This window comes from Micropterus dolomieu, linkage group LG01 (assembly GCF_021292245.1).
Source record: "Micropterus dolomieu isolate WLL.071019.BEF.003 ecotype Adirondacks linkage group LG01, ASM2129224v1, whole genome shotgun sequence".
In the NCBI taxonomy this organism is placed as follows: Eukaryota; Metazoa; Chordata; class Actinopteri; order Centrarchiformes; family Centrarchidae; genus Micropterus; species Micropterus dolomieu.
Window position 1 is genome coordinate 9518513 of NC_060150.1, and position 26178 is coordinate 9544690.

Sequence of the window (26178 nt, forward strand, 5' to 3'; positions counted from 1 at the left end):
AGCACAGCAGGCTCCGTTGTGAAAAAGTAGACACTAGGAAAAAACATGATTCAAACTAGGGAGGTTCAGAGATGGCTGAATCTTCCAAAGGGAAAACCCTTCCTGTAGCTCTCCGTCAATCATGACCAAAATGAAGCAACTCCTGAGTGAAAGGCATAGGGCACTCAACTAAAGCCTCAGAGAGAACTTGACAAACCATTTTACCACGTGATCTGTGTAGAAAAAGACATTAGATCCACAGGCTCTTGCATTTACCTGGCATAAATCAGCGTGCTTGTGATCTCGATTCTGTCACTTTTAGCGCGGGAAGACTTGCTAGCTGCTGCCTCTACTTTTATTTCCTTTTTTTTTTCCAGACTTGTCCGAGCTAGCAAGAAGAGGTGGAGTTAGGTGGCCAAAATTATAGCAATGTTGACTGGGGCTGAACACTACTAATTTGAAAATGAAGAAGAATCTGAGGGCATGGAGTGCGTTACCAATATACAGTATGTAATATATTTGTATAATATACATCTTAGGATGCTGTTTAAAGTTAATGCTTAATTAGGATGGATGACAACACAAGTGTTTTCACTGGGTTGACGGGCTTCCGTGTTTGTGTGTGTAGGTGAATAACGCTGAAATTCAACCGTGGTGTTCTGTTGGGAGATGCAATGACTTAAACCAATGGTGAGAAAAGTATAAATCGGGTAATACGTGAGATGACGCGACGTGGTGAATATTTTACAAGCATGGACCAGGTAAAGCAATGCTTAACACACCTGGTTTAGTAGAAGTATAAATAGTGTCTGTGGAGACCACTGTCAAGGAAAGGGAGCGCTAGATTTATAGACCTAACACAAGATAATCCTAACACAAGATGAGTGTTATTTCGAAACAGCATGCGGTACAATAATTGTTTTATATCGATTAACTTGTTTTTATAATTGCTGGAAGCCAATATAAAAATCATGATTAAAATTTGAATAATTGCACAGCCCTAACTGTGGGTAATGTAGGCACCAGGTTTTGACAAGGAAGAAGATATTTTTTTGTTGAGACTGTCTATCGTAAGTCTTTCCATATTTTGAGTGCAATATTAAATCAGTGGAGTACTCTTTAATGCCAGGTGTAAATGGGCCACTTGCTACATCAGCAAAAAACAGGTATCATATGATGATGGTAGCAATCTCATGGTGCCAATGACACCACTGCGCCCTTTGCTCAAGCTAAAGACTCTTTGCAGCCAATGCATTCAAAAGTAACAAATATACAACCACCTTCCTTAATATTGCTTGAAAGATCATAAAACTCCTGCATTACAAGCATTAAAGTGGGGAGTGGAAGCAAATGCAACCTTTGTTACCTGTTATAATAATCCATGCAGTCACCCCGACTTTGTTTCATAATTGTACATTTTTTGTATTGTTCAAACTGCTAATGGGGGTCGGACTACCCCACAACATCTGCTGAGCCAATAAACTGAAACAGATATAGAGGGGTCCTTGAAGAAAACCTGCTTCAGAGTGCACACAGCTTGAGACTCACCTTTTAGCGCAACAATTGCCTCGAGCACACAGACGAGACTGGAGTGTCTTCAGGACAACAACTCTCAAGGTCCTTGAGTGGCCCATCCACAGCATGGACACTGTGCAGTGATGCTCAGTCACCAGACCTGGTTTTAAGTCCCACACTTTGACTAAAAAATGCCTTTGGATATTGTTTTCAAGAGCACAAAGCAAGATCCAAACTGATTATACAGAGAAGCTGACATTCAATGATAATATAACCACTTTATTTTACGCATCAAATAAATAAATATATCTGTCCTTGAAATCTGCCACAATAATCTCCAAATGAAGTGTCTCCTGTGTGGCCCTTGCTCCAAGGTTGACAAACTCTTGTTTTTGGTTTTTTTCAGCTTTAGTCCAACTTTACTCCGCAGAATTAATTAATGACTAAAATCCCAGAGGCCGCTTCCTAAAATAAAAAGAAAATTAGGTGGGTAAAAAAAAAAAGAGAGACAAGGCTTTCAGCTTCACGAAGCAGGGGCTTTTGACAGCTAGAGATGAGACTGGCCTCCTCTTTTATTTCACTTCAGCTATTCATTCCCCTTATTGGTCTTTTCTTTCTGATCTGTCTCGTATCGCCATCTCTTCTCTTCTGTCCGCAGCGTAAATGACTCGGGAGGTTTGGCAGGCTGTGTGCAGAAGCTACTCAATCAAGATTTGGGAAGAGAGGAGGAAGATCCGAGACATCAAGCTGGATTTCGGACTGCATGAGGGTACTGTGTGTGTATATATGTGGTTGTGTGTGTGTGTCTGCGCGTTCCAGCAGGGGGTTGTCAGCACAGGTTGGCCTGACACAGGAGTCAGTTTCAGAGGTTGCCTAGGAAATGAGGCGGAAACGATTCCACTAAGTTCGTTCTTAAGACAGACAGGGAAAGTGACTTTGGGGAGTTAACAACCACACTCACAAAGGACAGGCTGAGCTAAAGTTTAGAAAAAAGGACATTTTATTTATATATTTTTTTGTTTTTACTCTTCTTTGAGAGTTTGGAGGAATGACCTCGACTTGGACAGAGAATTTGTAATTACCTCTGGAGCATGACGTTTATCTCATTTCGACACCTTGCCTGCATTATACATCCTGGAGACAAAGCAAATTAAAAATGCATGGTGGTCTGGCACCTGCCTAGAGTTCAGGAAGGTGTTTGTTACACAGAGCAGACGGGTTAGCAGTAAGTGGAGTAATTCTGCTCACAGAGGCAGTCTGCTTTATAGTTTTTCCAAGTCGGCCCGATGACTTGATTTCTCGCCTGATAAATGTAGCTTACAATGTGGCTTGTCAGTGTTTTTTTGAAATCTTCACCTGAGTGATCTAAATGAAAGATTTACCTGAGGTCCGAAGAATGTCATTGGAAACGATGGGGCATTCGTCTTCAAGTTAATGAACTCAGGGATAAATCCAGGTTTATTCCGCAGAAGCGTCTGAATCAAAATATGATTAAAAGCTAATTAAACACACCATTAAATCGGCAATGAATGCGGTTGCCTGTAGTGTACAATGAGGTTCATGTATCACGCCCAGCTGTCCGGCTAAGCGTGGGCTGCTTCATTTGTCACCGCTGTGTGGCTTCAGTGTGTGGTGTCAGCATTCACAGAAATAGTTTCTCTGTTGGTCCACCTTATGCACATGTGCAGAACTCTGATATGTGGTTTTCCAGTGCACCGCAATCACGCACAAGACCTGCAAATCAGTTTAACCAATTCTGTAACATCTCTGCATGTGCGGAATGTATTTTCATATTGTATTTCCCGGACGATTTCCTTTGATCAGCTGCTTTACTCGAGCACTACCTGAAAGACTCACATAAAACCTGGCTTTTATCAGTTTACATGAACTGCAAAAACACATAACTAAACATTTTGTATGGGCAAAAGAGTCCCTCTGTGTTCAGATGGAATTTCAACCTTCTACTATCCCATGCCCTGTGTAGATCTACGCAGGGTGTTTTGGTAACTTTCTCTATAATGTATAGCACGCAGCACGCTGTACTGTTAAATTAATTATAAGATACATTGCAAGCTATTGTACAGCTTTCCCTTCATGCTACAAAAGATAGTTCCTTTTGATGATGGAATAATTTGACAAAGTTGTATCTTTGATCTCGCCAGTTATCTTTAAAACTTATGATTTAACTAAACTAGAGCTATAAAATGGGTAAATGTGTAAGTACACATCTGGAATTTCTGGATTAGTTTTAAAGGTTTTATTTTATTTTGATTGCTAACCTGAAGTGAACTCCTATCATGAATAAAAATATCCAAAAGGTCTTTTATTTATTGTTTACTCTTCCTTTTAGTTAGACAGGGTCAGTCCAGTATTTAAACATAATTTTGACTGAAAAAGATCCAAATCACAACTGTTGACAGCAAGGACTGAGTTATTCAGAGCAACTGGGACTGAAGCATTGCTGCGCTGGCCTGCGAGAACCATTTATCTCCAAAATGTCAACTTTTCAGCAAATTGGAAGACAAACACGCTTGTTTTAAGATCTGCCACCACGCACTCTTCAAATGACTATGCATTTTAGGAGAATTATCTTAATCCAAAAAGAAGCATAAAGAGTTTATCTGCAGAAAAATGTAATATCATCAGATTTGGAGATATTATTTTCATTTCATCAACAACGACAAAATGTAGTGTCTCAGTGCTTAAAAAACCACAAATAAAATTCACTTACCTTATATTAAGCCAAAAGGTAAAAGGTCTTTAATTTTGATTTCTTAAAAGCTCTGCAAATTGAACCAAATTATACCCAAAGTTAAAACCCACAGTGAGGAATAAATATATGGGCTTTTTTAATGATTTGCCTTAGCAGCACATTTAACCATTTGAGAGAGTCAATATGTGGGTACCTGTGCTGTAGCTAGGTTGGTTGCTTTACATAGGGCTTTAATATATTTTCAAGCTCTGCATACAGCAAAGCTTGAGCATAAAAAGCAGTGAAACAAAATAAGTGTGGAGCTGTAGCCTACAGTACTGTTATAATTATTGCAAGATGTAAATCAGAAGAAAAACTATTCCATACCGGTAAATGTTCTTTAGTGAGACGTCACTCAAACCTGTGTGGGTGTTCAGCTCCACCAGTTTGTGCTGACCATCTTCTAATCTTCACATCACCGTAAAGTTTCCATCCATACACAGACAGAGCCATCTGTCACAGTGCGACACTCAAACTGTTGAAAGGATAGACTTGTCTTTTATGCTGCTAGACAAGTCAGTGAAGCAACATAAGGTAGACAGACAATTGTTGCTGGGTTTGCCTCAAAAGTCATGTTTTACAAATATCCAGAGGGATGGGTGCACATTTATTTCTCTAAAATTACAAATGTGGGCACTTGCTTATTTCTTTACTCAATACTCCAATTTCGTTCCCTGTCTTTGCTCAGTGGTCCAGTATTTTCTTTTTTTTTTATGAGCTGCTTAGATTTTATAGTACTATTTTGATCTTAAACTTAAATACACTACATGAACATAATTTATTATTGTCTTCTAATAGTATGGTCCTTTAAACACATTTTATGTTATAACAGATTCTTTCACCTTACTTCACCAATACTTACAATATGACTGTTGATGTCGTTCACTTCATAGAAACACAGCTGTGGGGTTCTGCATGGAAAATATAGGGTTTAGAAGGATGGCATAGGGGAAGCATAAAGAAAATGGACTTTGTACAAGGGACTTTGTACAAGGGAAGAGGATTTTAGGATATTAATTAAATTGTTTTACAATATAAATTACTGAACTGAGATATTAATGAACTAAACTGAACATTGCTCAATATATTGCTGACTATAGTGAGTATTGATCCCACAAATACATTATTTGAGGACCAATTTGGCTCCAAAACTTTTCTTGTAGCCCACACGTTTCCAAAATCTATATTGCAGTCACAATGTTAACATGCTGACTATGAACAGCTGTAATGTTTACCAGTGTTGTGTCAGAAAAGTTAAAATTGATTGCAGTGATAGGATATCAACATCAAATCCAGAGTTGGCCATCCATGACTGCAAACACATTTTTACATGTCAGCCACAGCTAATCTTGTCTGTTGTGATGGAGGACCTCTGCACCATGACTACATGGCCTGAAGAGCGATAAGATACAGCTCCATTCATCTGCTGCTTCTGTTGTGTATTTGAAGAAGGCACTACCAGATGCGTGCCTACGGTGTGACCACAACACACTGGTTCAGTGTTTCCCACTGGATTTTGAAAGACTATGGTGGGTGGGCCTCAGACCTTCTCGGTGGTCTCGGGGCATGCCCCACTGGGGAAAAAAAAAAAATCTGCATTTTAACGTTAAATGCATTAATCTGGTTAACTCTGAGAGCAAAAGTAAGAGGCTGGATCTATTAAGAACTTTGCCCTCATGTAAACAATGTAGCGCTCTAGTAAACAATTAGATCGAAAAACATTGAATAGATAGAAATGGTGGTGTCCCAGCAAAGAAGTCAACAAATTTGTTTTTCCAGCATAATTCAAAGAATAAAGTAATTTCCCTAACATTTTAATGTTTGGGTTTTTTACGCTTAATGGACACATGTAACATGTTTTATACTTCCTCCATTTAATCTCATTTCCATGCTGTATGCTGTGTTGTTATCTTGTGAAGTGAGAAAATTATAGGGTAAAGTCTAAACAACAACTTTAGAGAGCTTTAATGTTATTATGAAAAGAGTAAAAATATTTTCATTTCATTTTGTAATCATGGTGGAACAAATTAGTCTCTGTAATTAATGGGAAACAATATTGGTCAATAAAGCTTAAATATATCCATCCAAACTGATCGCTTTGGTTAAGTCTATTCCTAATACCCTCTACTATTGTTTGTTAAAGAGGACAAACTCCTGACTTTAATAGATGCTGCAGCCTTAGTTTAATATGTTTAGAAACCCACTGCATATTAAATAGAAGCAATTAGAACAATCTTCTAAAGTCATGCATTTGATCTATGGACTCTTTCCGATGTGTGAAAGGGTTACAGTGATCCCTCTAGTCATTAGAGCGCTGGAACATCCTTTGGTATGTATGATGTTCTTCGTCCCGTTATTGTGTCCTGCCATTTTGGTAGTCCCTCTGGGGAAAGTTCACACATATCCTAATTTCAAAAGTAGAGAGTTCACACACTCGTGTATAATTACGTTTCGTACCACTGCTGAGCATTTGGAGGCGTATTTTTGAAACACCATCTATTCTTTTGTTCTATAATAGAAAAAAATCCATTATGTATAAGGCCAACTAAAGCTAATTAACTGTTATGATGGCCTTTTACAGAATGTATGAATAAAATCAATAATAATGCTAAATCTTTACTTACATATTCTACTCATACGCATTGTGAATGTTATTAGCTGGCATTTTTTTGTGTGTGGCTCAGAGGGATCTTTTAATTCACAGCACAGCGCTGAATAACAAGTACTCTGGCTCTCTCTGACTGTATTGTACAGTATTTTCTCTCCAGTTTTACCATAAAGGATTGTTAAGGGAGATGGAGTAGGAAGAGGAGGTGGAGGTAGCGGAAGGGAGGAAATGTTGCAAAACTACAAAGAGCTATTTAGTGCCTCAAACAAATAATGTTGGTGTCAGCGTAATGTTAGAAACACTTCCTAAACCCATCACAAAAGATAATGACCTGTACACACCTCCCTGTCAAGCAAAATAAAAGTACTGCTTCATCAGCCTGTTCTTTTCATTATCTGTATTTGGCATCGAGGTGTGTTTACAAGACAGCTCCTTATTGTATTTTCTGATCTTATCCTTTGCCCCCTTTCATTTCCGTCTGGCGCCTTTCATTTAGACGCCACAATGCAGCACCTCTCTCTGCCAAGCCTCGTGAAGGCCTGGCGATAAATATGCAGTGGCCTCAAAGGTGCTATTTACCTCCCTCCCCAACTCTCTACTACTAACTCTGTCTCCCTCTCTCTCACTTGTTTCTCCCCATCTTTCCTTTCCCATCGCCTTTTCACTCAAAGCTCAAGAGCAACCGGTGCTCTCAGAGGAAATACAGGCCATGCCAAAGAATTCATTGAATTTGTTGTACAATTGATCCCTTGGAGGCAAGCTGGGGTTGAGAGTTGGATGAGGGGGGTGGAGGTGCTGGAGGTATATAAGGGTCAGGAGAACAGGGAGGGAGGGCTAATGTGCAACTGCATCAGGGGAGTCTGATTGAAAATAACACAGCAAAGTCTCAATTGGAACGGATCCTGTTCAAATTTACTCTGACCTATCTCCCAACGCTGTGAAGTGGGCAAAATGGGGGACTACAATAATAGAGAGGGCTCTGTTCTTTCCCCCTCTTTTCTTTATGTATTTCATTGCAGCCCAAACATTTCATCTTCAGCAGAAATTGAAGACATCATCCGTAATTTAATCAGAATCAAATGGGCAAAATATATAGGTAGGCGATCAATCATGGTTAATGATCCTGCTGACTAACCAGCAAACCCAGCAGGAGCCATAAGACTATTGGATTTGCTTGGACACTACAGGTGCAAAGCTCCAGTTCATATCCAGAAACAGGCAGCAGGTATGCAAAATTAGTACAGACTACGATATGCTTGTGATCCAAGTTTTTAAATCTGCCACATGTGTAGGATAACCTGCTGGGTCCTGTGCAGCGTTGAATTGGGAATCTGTGTACCGCTATCTCTGTAATGGATATGCTCCAAGACCCCCCTTTGACACTTAACCACAGTCTTGTCAAGGCTATCAGCAGGAAATTAAACAATTCTAACATGAGAGGTTTGGGCATTTATAGCTGAAATCTTTTCTATTTAGAAATATCACTCAGGGTTTTACAGTCATCTGAAGGACTCTTGATTTGGCAGAACGGCAGCGGAGTTTAGCTGATGGCTCCCCGACACTCACTCTGACACTTAACACGTCCAGGATCCACAGTGCTTATGCACGTTCCCAGAGAGAAAAATGCAAAGCAGACTGCAGAGCAGTGACAATATCAGTAATTTATTGCCAGATGTTGTTCGTCATACTAGCGACGTGACTCTAGGGTGGCCAGATCAGTGGAGAGGTCAGTCCAGCACTGATATATACATTTGTGACTAAAACATTTATTTAATGGCCATGACATTTTCCTACAGACTTGGTCCCCAGAGGATAAAACCCTCTACTGCCACCATGAGGTTGACATTTTTTGCTGAAAAGTACCAACAACTTGCCATTAAATTTTGTGCAAACAGTTATGGTTCTTAGACGATGCCTCATAATGATGTTGCACTTTGTAATTACGATACAATATACTTTATACTGTCCCCATAGGTAAAGTGGTTTTGGGCTAGCTAACATTTGCCAATTAGTGGTAGCAGTATATTGCACCACTAATTGGCAAATGTTAGCATGCTGATATGCAAAACTAAAACTGTGAACATGATACACATCACATCTTCAAAAAATCTGGGGTATGTTAGCATGCTGATGTTCACATTTAGCTCAAAGTTAAGTACAGCCTCACATAGCTGCCAGCAAGGCCATGTGTAGAAACACAGACAGAAAGTTGTATAAATTAGGCTTGATCACTTTTTATTATAAATAATATTCACATGTATGGTAGCAAACACTTTTCTATTTAGCACTAAATTCTGCAATGAGATTCTAAATTGATAACTACTATGAGCAAAGATACCACGAAGATGGGCATCGGCAACAGGAATCCAGTCATTTAACTGGAAGGGATCGTGGCTACAACCTTCATGTATCTCATCCCTTTTAGTGTGCCCATTGGTTAAATACTGTACAGTTTGTGATCATGACAGTAAAAGTTGAAACTACATCCCACCCATCATCCACCCACCCACCCACACAGATTCGGTGTTATTACAGTGTTCAATGCATCTAACCACTGTAATTGAAATCATAATATTCGGGTTCCTCTGACAGGATTTTTGATGGAGTTTCAGTAGAATAGCAGGCTAATGGCTTCAACATAGATTTGATCATTAGAGAAAATGAAAGCTAGCTTTTGCAGGGCGCTGGTGATTATCCACCTGCTCCATTTTGAGCCAAAGAAAAATTGGACCTCCAATTTGAATCTGCATGGCTTGTATTCATGTTAAGGTCCACAGTGTTATCAAAGGGTATGGAGTGGTGCTTGTTCTCTCGTGGTGAGACACAAGAAAGCCAATATTACAACACAAAGCACAATAATGGTAGCTGATGAGCAATTTATACAAACACAGTTTTTTCAGTGCACCGCCTATCTTGGGAATCAAATTAGTTTATGCTTTTATGTTTTATCTTTATTGTTAAATGCTGCTAACATACAGAGCAATGATTTTCCATCATTATTATGAACATTATTCATAATGTATGTCACAAAGCTTTTGTTACAAAAGAAAAGCCTTGAAATTATGTTCAGCAACCTATTTTTTTTTTACCTCCTCATTTGCTTGGATCCAGACATTTTTTTTCACCTTTTATTTATGATAGGACAGTTGAAAAAAGAAGATGAAAAAAGAAAAAAGGGATGACATGCAGCAAAGTGCCACCGGTCGGAATCTAACCCAGGCTGCCGAGGCAAGGACATGGGGCGTGTGCTCTAGCTGTAAGCTAACTGGTGCCCCGGGTCAAGTACTGTCCACTCCACCAAAGTGACTGATTCTGGTCTGGCATAATGACATGAAAAAGCAGTTTGTCGGCAGAAAAAGTGAGCGATCAAATGACCACTGCAGGGGTATTAATGATTAGCCAATCAGGGCCAAGGGCGGACCTAACGCCGCTGTCAAGCTATTGTCAAGCTATGCGCCAGAGGCAAGGAGGAGTGTGATAGCAATGGTGACCAATATGAGAATGACAAGAGAGAGCCTGCTATCAAGGCTATTCGAAATGTATTAAAAAGGTAAACGTTTGTTTTTATTTCGCTCCACACACCTTTTTTGGTGTCTACTTTTTTGCGGTCTTTTATTTATCTAAATTGTCATACTCTCTGTTTATCAGGCTTCATGGGTATTTTAAAGGTAGCTAACTCCAGAGGGTTTCACAAGCTGCGAGGTATCCTTAAGGGGCTGAAATCCTTTTTTTTTTTTTTGCTCTGTAGTTTTCACTGAAGATGGAAATGGAGTGTAACCAGTTGAAAATTCTGTCTGATATCGGCAACCTCCTCACTCCTTCCCCGTTCCAATATTCTTTTGGGGAGAAAACCCTTAAATTTTTTTTTCACTTATTCAACATTCTTCTAAGTTTCAGAAAAGAAAAGCAAATACATCAGGGAAGATACAAGATGCCGGATAGATCTAGCCCAACAAGAAGTGTATTCCAAAATTCTAAGGCTTCCAAACTCACAGCAATCTGTGTTTGGAGAATAACCAAGACCAGCGGCTAGCTGCCTCTCTTCAAAGGCAGCAAAGCAGGAGGGGAGGTGATGAATAAACCTTAAGTTAGGCCATGTTTTTGGCATAAAAGCTTTTTTCTGTCTTTTATTTTCCTAAATTGTCATATTCGCCACTTATCATGCTTCCTGGGTGCTCTAAAGGTAACTAACTCTGGCAGGCTTTTACAGGCTGTGAGGTATCCATGAGGGGCTGAAATCCCTCTATTTTTTGGCTCTGGTAAAGAATGTAGCAGGGCTCACAAGCTGCGCCTTTCCATGCGCCGGGTTGATTGGAGTAGAGGAGCTGATTCCCCCTGTTTCACTCTCAGTCTGACTAGTTCTCATAGCGCTTTGAAGTACCTCACCCAGAGCTCTGGCAATCTGCAGGAGACGGATCTCCAGACATGCCTAAAGAGTGCGAGCCGGAGAACTGACATGTGCGTTAGGCGCACACTCACAGCTGTGTGCACATGTAAACATATACAGCGCCATGCATTTCTACATAAACCTATTCACATGTTAACACACTTTAACACATTCCTCAAAGCGGAATCAAAAATAAATGTCTTTTGCTTATAACTGCAGGCAACTCTACCTGCACTGAATTCACTCTCTGTTAATTAGAAATGGGGGTGCAACTTAGTAGGAACATGATGATAATAATCATAATAATAATTCAATGTTTCAATTTTAATTTAAACTTATTTAGAATTTGAAAAGTTTCCAAAGTGCTTGAAATGACTTTTTACTGACACCAATATGTTGGTGCACTTCAAAATCTACACTGATTCTCCGGCTTGAGTTTCACTTCTAGTCGGTCCTGCTGCAATTTACCCTCGCTCCCCCAGTAATAATATTACCATCATTACACAGATGACTATTCCTTCCACTTGTCAGCCTCAAATGCTCCTAAAATCCCCAAATCTCTACCTTGAAATGCACTTCCACAGTGCTGCGAGCTATAAGCCCTGAGCTACAATCCAGCCGGGCAATAATTCCATTACTATACAGAGCATAGCATATAAGGGCATTGCCTCTGCCTCAAAACACACTGACTCACCGGATTGAAATGTGCCTTCAGTCTGCATTACTTCCACAGCATTCGTCCCCATAGTAACATCTCCAAGGATGGGCAGACATACACACTCAGACTCACACACCTACAGGAAACTTGCTTTAGCAAAGTGTACAATAAGAGATGAGCTGAACCTCAACATGCAATTTTGACTGTTTGCATACTGGGACACTGCTTTCAAGGTGAAACTACAATTGTGCACGATAGATGTGATGTTTCTTCACATATTACTGTTAGTTAGTCACGGACGGGAATAGACGATGAGTTGGTGTTAATTTGCATTTCTGTTAGCTTTATTCACAAAGGCAGCTTCATCTCAATTACCACAAAAGAGGATCACAAACTGTTAAAAAGGCATTCACCTTGACCTCAGACTGGTTATTACAAGTACCTGTAGCCAACTATAGGTAGGATTTCCCTATACAGTCATGTATCTATGGCTGGGTGATAAAACTATACTTTCCTCAATATAAATATAACAAATGTTTAATACATGTTCAGTTTGATTCTTTATTAATTTATTTTGATAATTATCTATACCGACTGATTTCTATACTTGCAGAAATATTAATGATTAAAAAAAGGCAGAGAATCCACTGACTGTGGCGGTTTACGGCATTAACACAACCTTTGACACATATCAACCAAAGTGAGAAACTGCTGTTGTAGATCTCTTATGATTGATTGGAGGCTCTTGGACACAAAGCATGTGTGAGCAACATTAAAAAGTCCATTATGGCAGGAATGCTGTCATAACTGTTAACCACAGCTATTTAAAGATGTGTAAGTGTAGTGTAGGTGTTATTTTGGCTAAAGAACATTTTTATCACTGGTTTGTTTAAGCTGTTGGAGATCACATTCACTCATTGTGGGTGTATTGTGCTACAGCAGTGGTTTAAATTTAAATGTTTAAATGTTAACGTTTAAACACCATCAGTGATCACGTTGGTAAAAGAAAGGTCTTGGTTGAAAACTACCAGAATTCTTCTTTGGCATGCTCAGTGATACGGTAAACCTAATTATAGTTGGAAGCAATTATTCAACCTCACCAGTCAACTGTTGTGCTGTCAGCACAGATTTCCTCACAGCTTTGTGGAAATGAACTAGAAGACTTCTTCTAACCTTGAGTAAACCACTGTCCATCTCGCTTTGAGCAGCAATTCCTCCTCAGAATTATACTATCACTACAAATAACCGTCCACCACACTCTTTTACCTCCAAACACACTGTGACTCACCCAATTGAAACTCCAGCGTATGTTTTCACGTCTTTAATCCTCCATGGCAGTATTTCAAAAGTTTATAGGACAGACTGTTTGCCGATACAAATACGCTTACATATGAAAACACATGCGCCCACATGCAGACATACATGGACACAAACTGCTAGAGGATGCCCAGGGAGTATTACTATTCAAGGTGTTACCATAGTATTTACGCCCTTCCTCTGGTGTGCAGTTGACCCATAAAATTAATAAGCCAAATGGATGTTTGACTCCGACAACACCCTTAGGATGTTTATGTTGCGCTGCAAAATGCAGTCAGCTTCAAATCGCCTTGGAGTAAATGCAGGTCTTTCCCAAAACAAAACAAAAAAACACAATTGCTCTTACAAACTCCAGCGTTAACATGTCTGATTTGGAGCTGAGATATAAAGGTGCTTTCAATGTGGGATGATTTGGTTAAGGGATGGATGGAAAGGGATCTGCGTGGTTACATAAATCCACACCTTGGGCGATGTCTTATGTTGGAGATAGAAAAGGGTGGGTGGAGGAAGCAAGAGCTTTGCAAGCTGTTGCACACGGGGATAGGGAAACGATCCCAGGCATCTTGTTTGCATTGTCTTGCGTGGCCATTGTTTGTTAATGTCAGGCAGCAGCTTCCAGCTCTCAGTGTGCTGGAGAGGGTTGAAGCTTAGCACTATGACAGATACACACATGTACGGGTGCACGCGCACACACAGTTTCAGCTCCTTGGAGCTTGGAGAGTAGCTTACAGCTTTCCCCCAAAGCCGCAGTCTGGAAAAGCTCCATTTTAATGTGTGTATCACTCTCTGCTGGCCAACTGTATGAACTGCACCCACACAGTTCCTATAACTGACCCATAATGTCTCATCCTCAGTGCTAGCATTGCACATTTATGCACTTTTCTTCTCATAATTGCCAGTTGAATTCACCAACAGGTCTTTGGTGAACTTGTCCACTTACATGGGTTCAAATCTGACAAAAGAAAATACATAAATATATTTAATTGTCTTCACAATTGTTAGTACTACACTTTTACACCTAGAAAGAAGTAAAACAAATGTCAACAAAACCAAATGGTTAATAGTGCTGCTTAGAAATACACATGTTTCAATAATGTCAAATGTATGAGTTAGCAGGAAATAAAGAGGGATTATTAATAATAATTATATTATATAAACTTGAGGATATAAAGTTCCTGCAAGACACTAGAGATGAGTCTTGCTGTAATCCAGATACCTGTAATCAGATACATGTCATTTAGAAAAGGTATCTGTGTAGTTGTAATCCTGGATAAGCTGTCCTGCTGTCAACTTGAATAAATCATTGATTCTCTACAGGTCAATCAAGGAGTTGGCAAAATGAGGAATTTAAGGAAACAATTAAAAAATATTGGGAATTGTGGGATTTTAATATTAGTTATTCTCATAACCAAAAATATGTTGGCATTTAAAAACCTAAATCTCATATCTGAATTCTCAAACAATTTACAAGTTTTTGGCTTCATATATAACATTAGTGAGACCAAAGTCCATACTCTTGGCATAGACCAGTGCATCAACCACACAGCCACACTGCGCTAGTAAAAATACAAGAACCACTGAGTTTTGAGCTTATCCCTGTCACCCCTCATCTACTTCAGGCCCACCACGGTTCAATACATACTGTGTGAAGAGAGGTATGTAATTGAATGTTACCTATACCTTTCACTGCTCACAGGATCCCAGTGAGACTGACTCTACATCAAATACCGTACTTACAAATAGCCTTCTTGGGTTTAAAGGCATCCGTCAGTATGAGCATTGTCCACTTGATTCATATCGGCTGTGATTTCCTGGTTTTGTGTTTGATAACAGGCAGCATACTGTGTGAGGAGATAATAAACCTTGCATTGGAGATCATAGCTATTTGTTTCCTCTTTAAGTTTTTTGTGACTCATTTTATTTAATCACGAGTCTTCCAGATTTAATTACTTTTTATTGATTAAATTTTTTACAAAGGCAGACAAACATCAGCGCGTTCTTCCAGATTTTGGGCTCTTCAAGGGTTGCGTGACCTTAAATTGGATGAACACAGCTACACTACAGTTAAAAAAACAATAATTTACAGACGTTTGTTTTTGAGTGACGCGTCTGTGTTGCTAAGGTATTTTAGAACAATTTTCTTTCTGTCATGTATCCCTGATGAAAGAATTTCTGCCAAACTGCCTTGGCTTTTATGTGACAATAAAAACATTTGCTGCAGAACATTTATCACCCTCCATTTGTGGCAGGATTAATGGTTACACAAGTCCTGCCTTTTTCTATATTCAAGTAAATGAAGGATGGAGTTTAATACAGTGTGTGAACTTGGGGACAACCTCACCAAGAATGACACATTGTCATTCACTTCCCTATCTCACCTCGCAGTTGAGGGGCATTTATGTAAGGCCAGACAGTTCTAAGGAAGGTACTTGCAAGAGGACATATTTCACTATTAAATCAATAAATGTCCCAGCAAAAAGACCTCCATTCTCCACTTTCATTCAAAGTAGGATTATTATTTCTTTGTCATTATTGCAAAAATGTTTTATTTGAGTGAGTTGAATGACCTCCACACTTTCTACTCTCTATAGGCATGGGGATATTGAAAACCCTCCCCGGACTGACTAACTGTTGATGCAGTCATTGTTTGAAATCCTAATTTGCTATAAATCTGAAAACAAGCTTATTGTCGAGTGACAAAATTGAAGCAACCATTATTATTATTTCTATGTTTTTTCCTCCACCAACCAAACATGACAACTGTTATAACAAAGAAAATAAACAGTAAAGTAAGGCTGGATTTGAGCTTTTGGTGTGATATGTTGATATCCATACCTTGAGTGGAATGTGTATTGTGAACTATGGATTTCATACTGGCTCAACAGGAATGCACCATAAATTGATAGAGGAAAAAAGTAGCCCAAAGAGTTGGGATGATTTTCTTTTATCTATAATGTACAGCTCAGCAAGCCCCAGAGCATAAAAAATATTTCAGTCACACAGAAAAAAAAAAAATCACCTGTATGTAGCTACTGTAAACATATCCTTTTTTTCCCCCCAGAATCTGACGCCGGACATTACCACAAGCTTTAGTGCTACAAGCTTAAACCATAAAGTTTTAGCTTAACTTCAGGACCACAGCACAATTGGCACAACAAAATCCTATTGTATTAATTTAGTGTTGTACTTGCTATTAACAGCAATCTTTGTGTATGACAGCAGGAGGCTTAGTTAATGATTCCTAGGAAGGTTGGCACACCTGCTAGTGCTAAGAGTTCATTTTGGGGCTATTCAGCATTTCACCAACTGTCCCATTGCCAAACAATGGCCATTGTGCAGCTTTTGTGAATTTTAATGGTACATGCAATGTGTCTATTGTGTATATTTGTCAGGCAGACAGAAAAACTTGCTTTCAGTAGGCACGATGTAACAGCCAGGTAAACTCGTCCTCAAACTTTGATGGCTTGAGCATGAGCAAAAAATGCTCAACAACAACAATTAAGAAACAAGAAATATCTATAATCGCAGCCATCTTCCAGGGCCCTTGTTCAGCTTTTGGCCACCTGATTCAATCAGGGCTCCCTGCTCATGATGCCCCAGACCTTGAGGGTTCAGAGTTGATAATTTACGGCACATGTTAAATCTGTTAGAAAGGCTCTCAGAGCAAAATATGTCCGTGTCAATGCCATGGCACTGAAGAGGTTCTAATTTTATTGGAGCACACAAACCACCTGGACATACTGTATGTCAACATAATTAGCACAGTTCCTGTAATAAGACTGTCAACTGTTACCACGTGGAATTGGGCTGAGTCATAGATGACAGATTTGGAGGAAGTGTGTGTTTTGGTGTGTTTACACCGTCAGTGTGCGTGTGTTTCTGTGTGTGTGCATGTAATAAACAGCTGTGACGTCTTTGGATTTACTTCTGTGTGAGTCAGTGAGATGAAGGAGACAACGTATCCCCTTGGATCGCACAGACACACATACACAAAAAGGGATACGCACACACCAGGCGAGGCAAAATCAAACTCTCGGTCAGACCGGATATGAACATGATTCAAGGAGTCACCTGGGAGTGTCATTTCTAAGTATCTCCAGTGGGACTCGCCTCAGGTAATCCATAAGCAATTATTCTGGGGAGACAACAGACAGGCCCTGTCATATCCGTTCTCCTCTGTGCAAATGCACTCGGGCAAGAGCAAACGCCACCACAAGCGCGCACACACATACACACTCACACACATTTGCACATCCATATACAAATGCGCATCTACCTCTCACCTTTTCTCCCTCCTCCTTCCCTCTCCTTCACACACAAATACACCTAATCTCACACATCCTCCCTTTGGTCTCCTTGCTCACCCAAACTCACCAAATTCTAGTTCTCTCTCAACTCACTTTCTTTCTCCCTCTCATTCTCACCTTCTCTCCTTCGCACACTCACAGTGCAGTTAGATTTCAGTCTTTATGAGGTCTTACTTAATAAAGGGGCACCCCCTGTGTGATTTTACACATAAAAAAAGAGCAACAGAGAGCAGTTCAAACCCTGGCTCTTTTTCTCATCTCCACACAGAGGGCCAATCAAAGCATGTTGTGAAAGTGGGATTGTCCGTTTAGGAAAGTAGGTGGGAGTGGGTTTGCGAAGCTTTTCGACCATCTGACAAGCACTTCTTAAGAGGCACAGGGGCAGCTTTAGGTGGCTTTTCAACTTGGCAGATTTTTTCTCAAGAATGTACAGACTGTACAGATTGCACGTACACTTGACTGAAATCCAATCACAACACAGGTCAGACCAGATCAGTGTTTACCTCTTCATACTGCACTCAAAATGTAACCCTGGCTAATCAGATAGTATTATGGCAGCAATGCGTTTTGCAGGCTTTTGCACCTTTCGTTAACGTGTATTTTTCCTCATCCAGATAAGATATTTAAATACTTGGACCCGAGTCCGATTAAATGGTAATGTTAGGTCTCGGTGAGCAGGTTATACCATTGTAGGACATAACAACAAGAAACGGGACACTTTTAGCAAGTTTGGCAGGTTTTGCTCACAACATCCCATTGTTCATCTGGGGTCTGCTCATATCCGCAGTAGCTACCGCTCTTTGCAGACGCCTTAAACCTGTCCCAGTGTGCAGCCAGTCTGAGTAACTTAGTTCAGTGCGTTCAGGGCACTTCAGGTGCGCCAGCATGGACTCAGTTTCAACAGAAATCAAATAGAAAGCAATGTTAACTTGTGCTAACAATGACGTCATCCCTTTTTTCTGCAAAGTTAACTTAGCTGCAGTTCCTCCATCCACCTCCTCAGGTACTGCTGGTCCTTGTCAGGGCGATAGCAACCGCTCGTGGTCGACGTCCCCCGAGGGTGGGTGCAACATGGCTAGTGCTGCTGCTGCTAGCATTTGATAAAATCACCTGGCTAACAACGTCAGCTTTCTTCTGGGCCTGGCTGACACGAATATGTTAGCACTATTTTGAGCGGAGTGTGCTGGGAAAATATTTATATCTTGGAACATTTTTTTCAGCATATGCGTATTTTCTGCACCACCCTTTACTTTCATGACGTTCGTTTGTTTGTTTGTCAATTTTACCTGCATGTAGGCTAATGACATTAGCACAGACATTTTTTCCCGCTTTTCTTTGACGATTAGGTGCTTTTGATGTGGAGCAGACCACTTTGTGCAGAGGAGAGGGCCGGAGTCTCTGCCTCTCACATCCTGCCATATCCATGTGTAAAAATTGGCCGGCCCATCTCTCTACAGGGTAGATGGTAGACCGGTGAATACCATAGACTGTACTGAACAACGCAGTCAGCTCTACCTAAAACAACAGAAAAAGCCAGAATTGGTAGATGGCTAGTGATGGCCAAATGAACTGTTTGGAAAATGGTTCGGTCCTCTCAGCTTTATTCAGAAAATGCACACCACCATCTGCTGGTGAAGACAATGTCATGCAACAAAGCTGACAAGCACAGTATGTTAATGCCCAACCCAAAGGAAAATGGTATTGCTCAGTGGTTGCTTTTCTACAGCTCAGGAGACAAAATTGCTTTTCTTATTCAGCCTCATTTTATTTTCAGTGTAGTAAGACCTGTTTCTCATATGATGCTCCTAAAATTCACTTCACTCATCAGAAATAGGTGAGACAGCGCATTTAGCAGCAGGGGGCATAATTGAGACTTGAGGGGGATAGGCTACCTTTGTCAGTCTCATAAATAGCTCATCTTTTCTCCTTAGGAAAAGAAAACAATGCTTTGAGCAGGATTTGAACACCAGTCCGTTGTTCAAAGGGTAACAAATATCCCACTATGTCATCCACCCGCACACTGGATGAATGATTGTCTGTAAATATAGTAAAATTTTTTGCTTTACTTAAGAAAAGTAAACGCCCTATTTTCCATTAAAGTTATCAAAATTATATTCAAAGAAAGGTATAAAAGTATTCCATAGTAAATGTACTTAAGTATCAAAAGTAAAAGTGCTCATTCTCTAGCGATTATTCTCCGGTCTTGCATGCATTCAGTCCTTCATGAATTAATCTCTAAACAGAAGTGGTTGGGGTTCCAGTCACGCCGGCTGTAACAATTGTATTAATAAATTAGAAAACATGCACTAAAAGTGCATTATTTACTAAAACTGCATTATTTTCAATGTTAGGTTTTTTATTCAAGAACAGAATTTTCTCCACGGTCTTTGGTGACACGCGATTTCTTTTATTAAAAATAACTTCATCAGCTTTGAAGAATAATCTCTCGCACACAATGATGATGATCCAAACACAGAATACAATAACCAATACTATAATCTATAATACTATAACCAACGGTTTCTCCACTACAGATTGCCAATCCGGGCATGACTCAGGACCAAACTAAACCCACTCACGTCTCAGAAATGTTGTCACTCCAAAGTTCTACAACTTTCTATGAGAACACACAAACATACACACAAAGGAGCAAAGCCTTATTTGTTCTTCCACCTTGCCGGGTCAGAGACTCTCTCTATTTTCCTTATAAAAATTAAAGGCGATGTGTTGCTGATACAAGCGACGCTCCCCTGAATTTTAAAAGCAGATATGAAAGACACCCGTGTCCTTAGACGACCTGCGTAGCACGGTGCCGCACAAGGCCCCCTTTAGAAAAATGTCACCCTCTTGGTTTGCACTTAGTCAAGGGAGAAATGAGCAGAAATGGCTCAAACACCTAGCTAACACCCTGCTCGTGTCTGCTACCTTTTAATTCATGCCTTTATCATTTCTCGTCGCTTGGTTGCTCCCCTCTCTTGTCTCCCTTATATATATATTTTTCCAATTACTTGAGTGCACAAAAGCCCTTGCCCATTTGGAGAGCAATAAATTATCGTCTCTTAATTAGGCAGCGAGGCGGTAAAAGCATGTCTGTCCAAGTTTGTTTCAACTTGACTGAAGATTTTATGATTGAGAGGTGCAAACTAATTGGATTCTTGACTGGCTGTCTGGATAAAATTGCTACACTATCAAAGAGGGATTGAGTGAGTGATTGAGAAGGTGGTAGAGAAAAGCAGCGTGTTAGTGATTTTTAACCTAAGAAAGAGAGATGTGCTGAGAAATACAGATTGGCAGAAATGAAAGAAGGATGGCAAAGGATGAAGGGATATGGGAATCTAGAAATATATAGGCAAAGACTTATGTGACAATATACAGACATAGAGAAAGCATAGAGAATACCAAGCTCAGCCAGAAACCCAGTCCACAAAAGGCCATTTCTTATGATCAAAATCATCATAGTATACTTTTAATTATTTTTAATTCATTTCAACAATGTATTTCCTAGCTGAACTTTCCAAAAACCCTCTCATTAGTAAAGTGATCATTCCTTCCTTTGGCTTTAATTGTGCCCCAGGCCTTTTCTGATCAATAGACTAAATTGTTCATCACAAAAGCCTTTGGTGCCTTGTCTGGCTCAATAGATTAGAATGCAAGGCCGGAGCATACAAAACAAGTCTCTGATTAAGATCGAATGCATGAAAGTAGAAATGAGGAGTGTAATTCCAAAAATGCTATTAGAATTGCTTTTGGCAAGAAGGGGTAAGGTTGAGTGTTATTTGGGAGGTAGTGAGAGGTAAGGGGAGTCCTGATAAGAAGCTGCGCCGGACCTGATTCTCATTAACAACCCCGTATCTGTCTGCTCTCCTGTCAGGGGATGGTGAGCTTGGGAATGAGACCAAAGCTAGTGTGGGAGTAATGAGTAAGCTACAGTTGTTGTTTTTTTCAAGAAGCTAGTGTTGCTATTAAGTTATGAGCCTCTTACCTGAAAGGGAAATACGTATTTGTTGTTAGAAGAATTGCACTGATAAGCAACAAGGCTTCGTGGTGCCAGACAGAAATGAGCAGGCAATAATGAATTACGTGCTATCTCCAAATTCCCCAACAGCTAGCCTGCAATTAGCATAGACTGTGAGAGGGCTAATTGCAGGATAAAGAAGTGGGCTATTTTTTTTTTTAGCTGTCTAAATTCAACATCTTGAGAATAAAGCAAGGCAACAAGCTCTGAATCTTCTTGGAGGATTTTCCAGAGGTCAGCGGTAGGTGTGACTGGCCAGACATCCTTTGGGCCCTTGTGGATACTCAAGTGAGGCCCAGCCAGCAGCCAAAAGCCTAGCAGCATGCTCCCAGATGTACTTACGCCAAGTGAAGAGGGCCATTCTACATCCAGACCAAGCCCTGAAGCGCCAGCACCGGCAAACTCGCCTTCACGGATGTCAGCCAAGTTCCTGGATTCTTGCTGGCAGCAAACTTAGCAGCAATGGTGGTCATCAAGACGCATGACCAGAAGGTGGAACAGCATAGCATAGGAGATGGTTGACCGCCTTCAGTGGCAAATTTCTGCCCTACAGCAACCAGAAGACCAGACTGCCTTCTATTCAAAATCAGAGCCCTGGGAGAGCCCTGCAGCTGCTCTCTCCACCTCTCTGCTAATGTTTAACCTGAAACCTGTTAGCCACAATAGCTAATAACTTTCACATAAAAATGTCAATTTTACACGCACATAGTAATTATTTGTCAGAGTGGATGTGAGATTTTGCTAGTAGTGGCTATTTAGTATGTAATATTTAATAATACTGTGATAGTGAAATGATCCCCTCAGGATTAAGGGCCCAAACCACAAAATGGCATCTCTGGAGGTGGTGTGAATTCAGTCTTGCTCAAGGACACCTAAGTAGGGTATTATGTTTGCTGACATTGGCCATGGAACGGTTAGTGTCTGTTTGTGGGAGTTTAAGAAAATTCTGCTGCTTCAGGATCCTCCTTTCATACAGCTCAAAAATACAAATGATAATAAGATGGATGAGTGGAACACTACAATTGTCTAAATTGTGACGCATACAGTACAGCTCAGCCAAGTGCATAAAACCCCACTAGTTTGAATTTAAATGATTCACCTCTAAGTTAGACCTACAGTATGATGATGATTCTGATTGGGTGGAATGATGCAGTTCCTCTTTGCTAGACCCTAGTGTGAAGGAGTTCTTCACTTCACTTGTCAGGCTATCACTTTTACCTTTTTGAAGCCCCTTTGTTCTGAGGCAGCTATTATGATAGCTACGACCCCACCACATGCAATTGCACATTGCAATTTTTACCAGACAATCATTCTGTGTTCCTAATATTACAGATGATTAGGAAACAAGTGCAGGTGGAGATCAGAAACACATTCTGTCTAACAACTGAACCCCCTTTAAGAATAAAAAAAGTGACGCAAGCATCTGATTGCATATTGATCTTTTTTAAAACACTCATGGAACATTATGACGGCAGCCTTATAAGCACATTTTCTCTGCCCATACCCTAAAATAGACACAACTATGGTCTCTATCAGTGCAATGGCTTGTGAAAAACTGTCTCCCTAGGAACCTTCCAAATTGAGGATTTAATAGATAGTGACAGAGAAGAATGCTTGATGGAGATCCAAATGAGTTACTGACACTTGTGTACAAGAACTGCCCAGGTTTCATTCATGGATTTTCTCATTTAAGTGTAATAAAGTTTTGAATAAGTTGCTATGAGGAGATGAGATATGACATGTGATAAATGGTCATGATCATTTTTTGTTTTCCGAAGCTAGACCAGAGGCCTCAGCAATATTGAACTACACGAATTTAATACACATGGATTTCTTATACATTACCATGGATAACAATCAAATGATTTGTCTTCTTGGAAATACCTCTTTCACACACACACACACACACACACACTATGTAGAAAAAGTTCAGTAGCCATTCTGTTGCCAATTACCATCCATAATCCAGTGACATTTCTGTGGGGTGCTTGTGTCCTTATTTTCCTGAATCCTAACAGTGACATCTGCTGGACATTTAGAGGATTGATTTCCTATGCTACAAGACAGCATGGAGTGTGAAATGTGAAAAAATAAGCGTAATAATGAAAAATCTTATGTTAGCACCACATAATCATATTTCCTGTTGGCTTGGATGTGGTGTATAATGGCTGATCAGAACTTCCTACAAAACTGGTGTTTTGAAAGCACATGTGCAGCATTTCTATACATCAACAAGGACGGGTTAGACCAAAGGCAATAGTCAGACCTAGCTCTATTTTGTCTTACTGTGCTTCTGTACCAAAATCTTTCCTATTTTCCAGAGCCACCTCTGAGAGAGTTCCTATTGTTGCTCTTCTTCTCATGTCTCAAAAATGCTGCCATTGTCTGTTTTCTAAAAGTGCCAAATTGTCACCAACAAGTAGTTACTGATACATGCCCGAGTTCGCTTACCACATACACACACAACCACACACACACACACACACACACAATCACACGTGCAAGGATGCCAAGTGGAGCACAGAGGCTGTGTCATGAAATCTCGTCTCTATCTCTGTGCTGTGGCTTGGCCGTAAAAACCCTCTGGGGAATTCAGAGCCTCAAGACTGCCCATACAAGTGCAGTTGTGGTGGAAGCACAAACAGCAACACACTGAACCAGCTCTGTCCTGGTATGTAAAAAAGTGGGACAGTCTTTGCCTACAAGAGAGTACAGTGGTCTTATGAAGGGAGGCCAGTGGTTCAGATTCCAAGGCCCATGGGGAAAAATTGAATAACAGTTCTGCTTCTCGCTAAAGTATATTCAAGGTGCCCTTGAGGGGGGAAAAAAAGGCATGAGCTATTTAAACTGCTGGACCTTCACACCTTCACACAAGTGTGAAAACAGTGGTACATCAATTTCTGTGAACCAAGGTTGTGTAGAAAAAACAACACACAAGCTCAGCAAATACTTGCCTTGATATAGGTTAATAAAAAAAGTTGGTCCTCAACCTTTGCAGTGCATTTCAGCCGAACTGCAGAATCCCTAGACATATTAAGTTACTGTATCGATTGTTTGAAATGTCGCACAAAGTCTTGTATGAGAACACAAGAGGGTCAGTAAGCACATTTAACTGCCGGACTTGCCTCAAATTGTGTTAACTTGGAGGAAAAAGGTCAGAATTTTGGCCCAAGAAATTTTTATTTTTTGTTACGTAAATGCAAGTCTTTGACAAAGATGTCAGAAAATGTCAAGGCATACATCCACTGCTGTAGGCCGACAATGGATTCACTCTTTCACGTCATTTGGGCAACAAGGGGAGATGTCACTTAAGAGCAGAGCCGTGGGCCAACGATGATTTAATTCCTTCACGTCATGTAAGGAACAAGTAAACACGTCACTTAAGAGCAGAGCATGATACTGTGTATGGAAAGTAGCGAGTCTTCAGAAGATAATTGCTCTTGACAAACATCCAAATCTCAAGAAACGACACAATTCATGCATGGCTTAGTCCTTTCAGAGAAGCACAGATGGCCTCATAGTGTGACTCATAATTCTATACATTTAATATGCAATGAGTATAATTGTATCATGGACATAACACTGTGGAACTGGTTTTGATGACACATTCTGCTAATGAAGTCAGTAAAACCCTGATTTCTTTCGCATTGTTTTTTTTTCTAAGTTTGGATTCCTACATACGATTTAACACTAAGCAGAAATTTAAGCAGCATATATGCCAAAAGTTTCTGCATATTGTGTATCACATACATCAGCAAGTCAGTAGCGTTTAGACAACAATCTATTCATGCTATCTTCACCGTATCTTCTGTATTACAGGTTGAATTACAGACAAACAAGCGGACACCTCTATTATTTACGGATGGTGACCTGTAAATTGTCTTTGTGTCCCTTTTATTGTTTGCTCAGTGGAGCGCTGGGTAAACTCATTTCGCCCGCTCACGCCACTGAACCGTGTGAACGACACACACAGAGCTTCAGCTAATGCTAGCAGTTCAGCGGCGATAACCCAATGAGACCTGGCGTCTAAGAACAATTGCTCCAGGAAAATCGCCCCTGACCTCCGCGGGAAGTTCCAGTGATAAACACAACAACTTCCTCTTTGACAGGAAATTCATAAACCCGAGTGAACTCAAGTTGAGGTCTAAACTTAGAGTTTGACATAAGGATCTGCCTAGATGATTCAGCATGTGGAAGAAAAAGTGCAGATGCTGGTGAGTTTGATGCCCTGTGCAGCATCTGTTCTCATGGTAGTTCCCTTTTTTGTGCTATATTTGCTAAAGAACTTAAACCTGCAGTAACAACATTTTTTGATACTTTGGGGCATCGGAAACTAGCTGTAAACACTTAGACATATCATCCCCTTTACAAAGTTGATATCTCAATTCACTTAGCAAACAGTGGCCTATGTACATATCCAGCAGATACAGGACAGCATCAGCATTCATCTGAACACACAGACCAAAATGCTACAGTCTAAACTTATTAAATTTTGAGACTGCATTTGAGTTTCCTCCAAATGTGATCTTTGTTTGAAAAAAAGAAAGAAATGGCTCCTGGCATTTCACCCTACCCTGCTTTATGAGATCGGCTCTTGACGTTCTCACATTGCTGTGTTGCTTCCCTGGACAACAACAACA

At 40.2% G+C, this 26178-nt stretch overlaps 1 long non-coding RNA gene across 1 annotated transcript; it reads right to left on the bottom strand.

Moving 5' to 3' along the window:
* Positions 1 to 4507: 4507 nt before the first annotated feature.
* LOC123974831 lies at positions 4508 to 26178 on the bottom strand. Its single transcript, XR_006825937.1, has 3 exons — positions 26112 to 26178; positions 5109 to 5157; positions 4508 to 4721 (listed from the first exon to the last, which is right to left on the bottom strand). It is a non-coding gene; the product is annotated as an uncharacterized LOC123974831 (long non-coding RNA).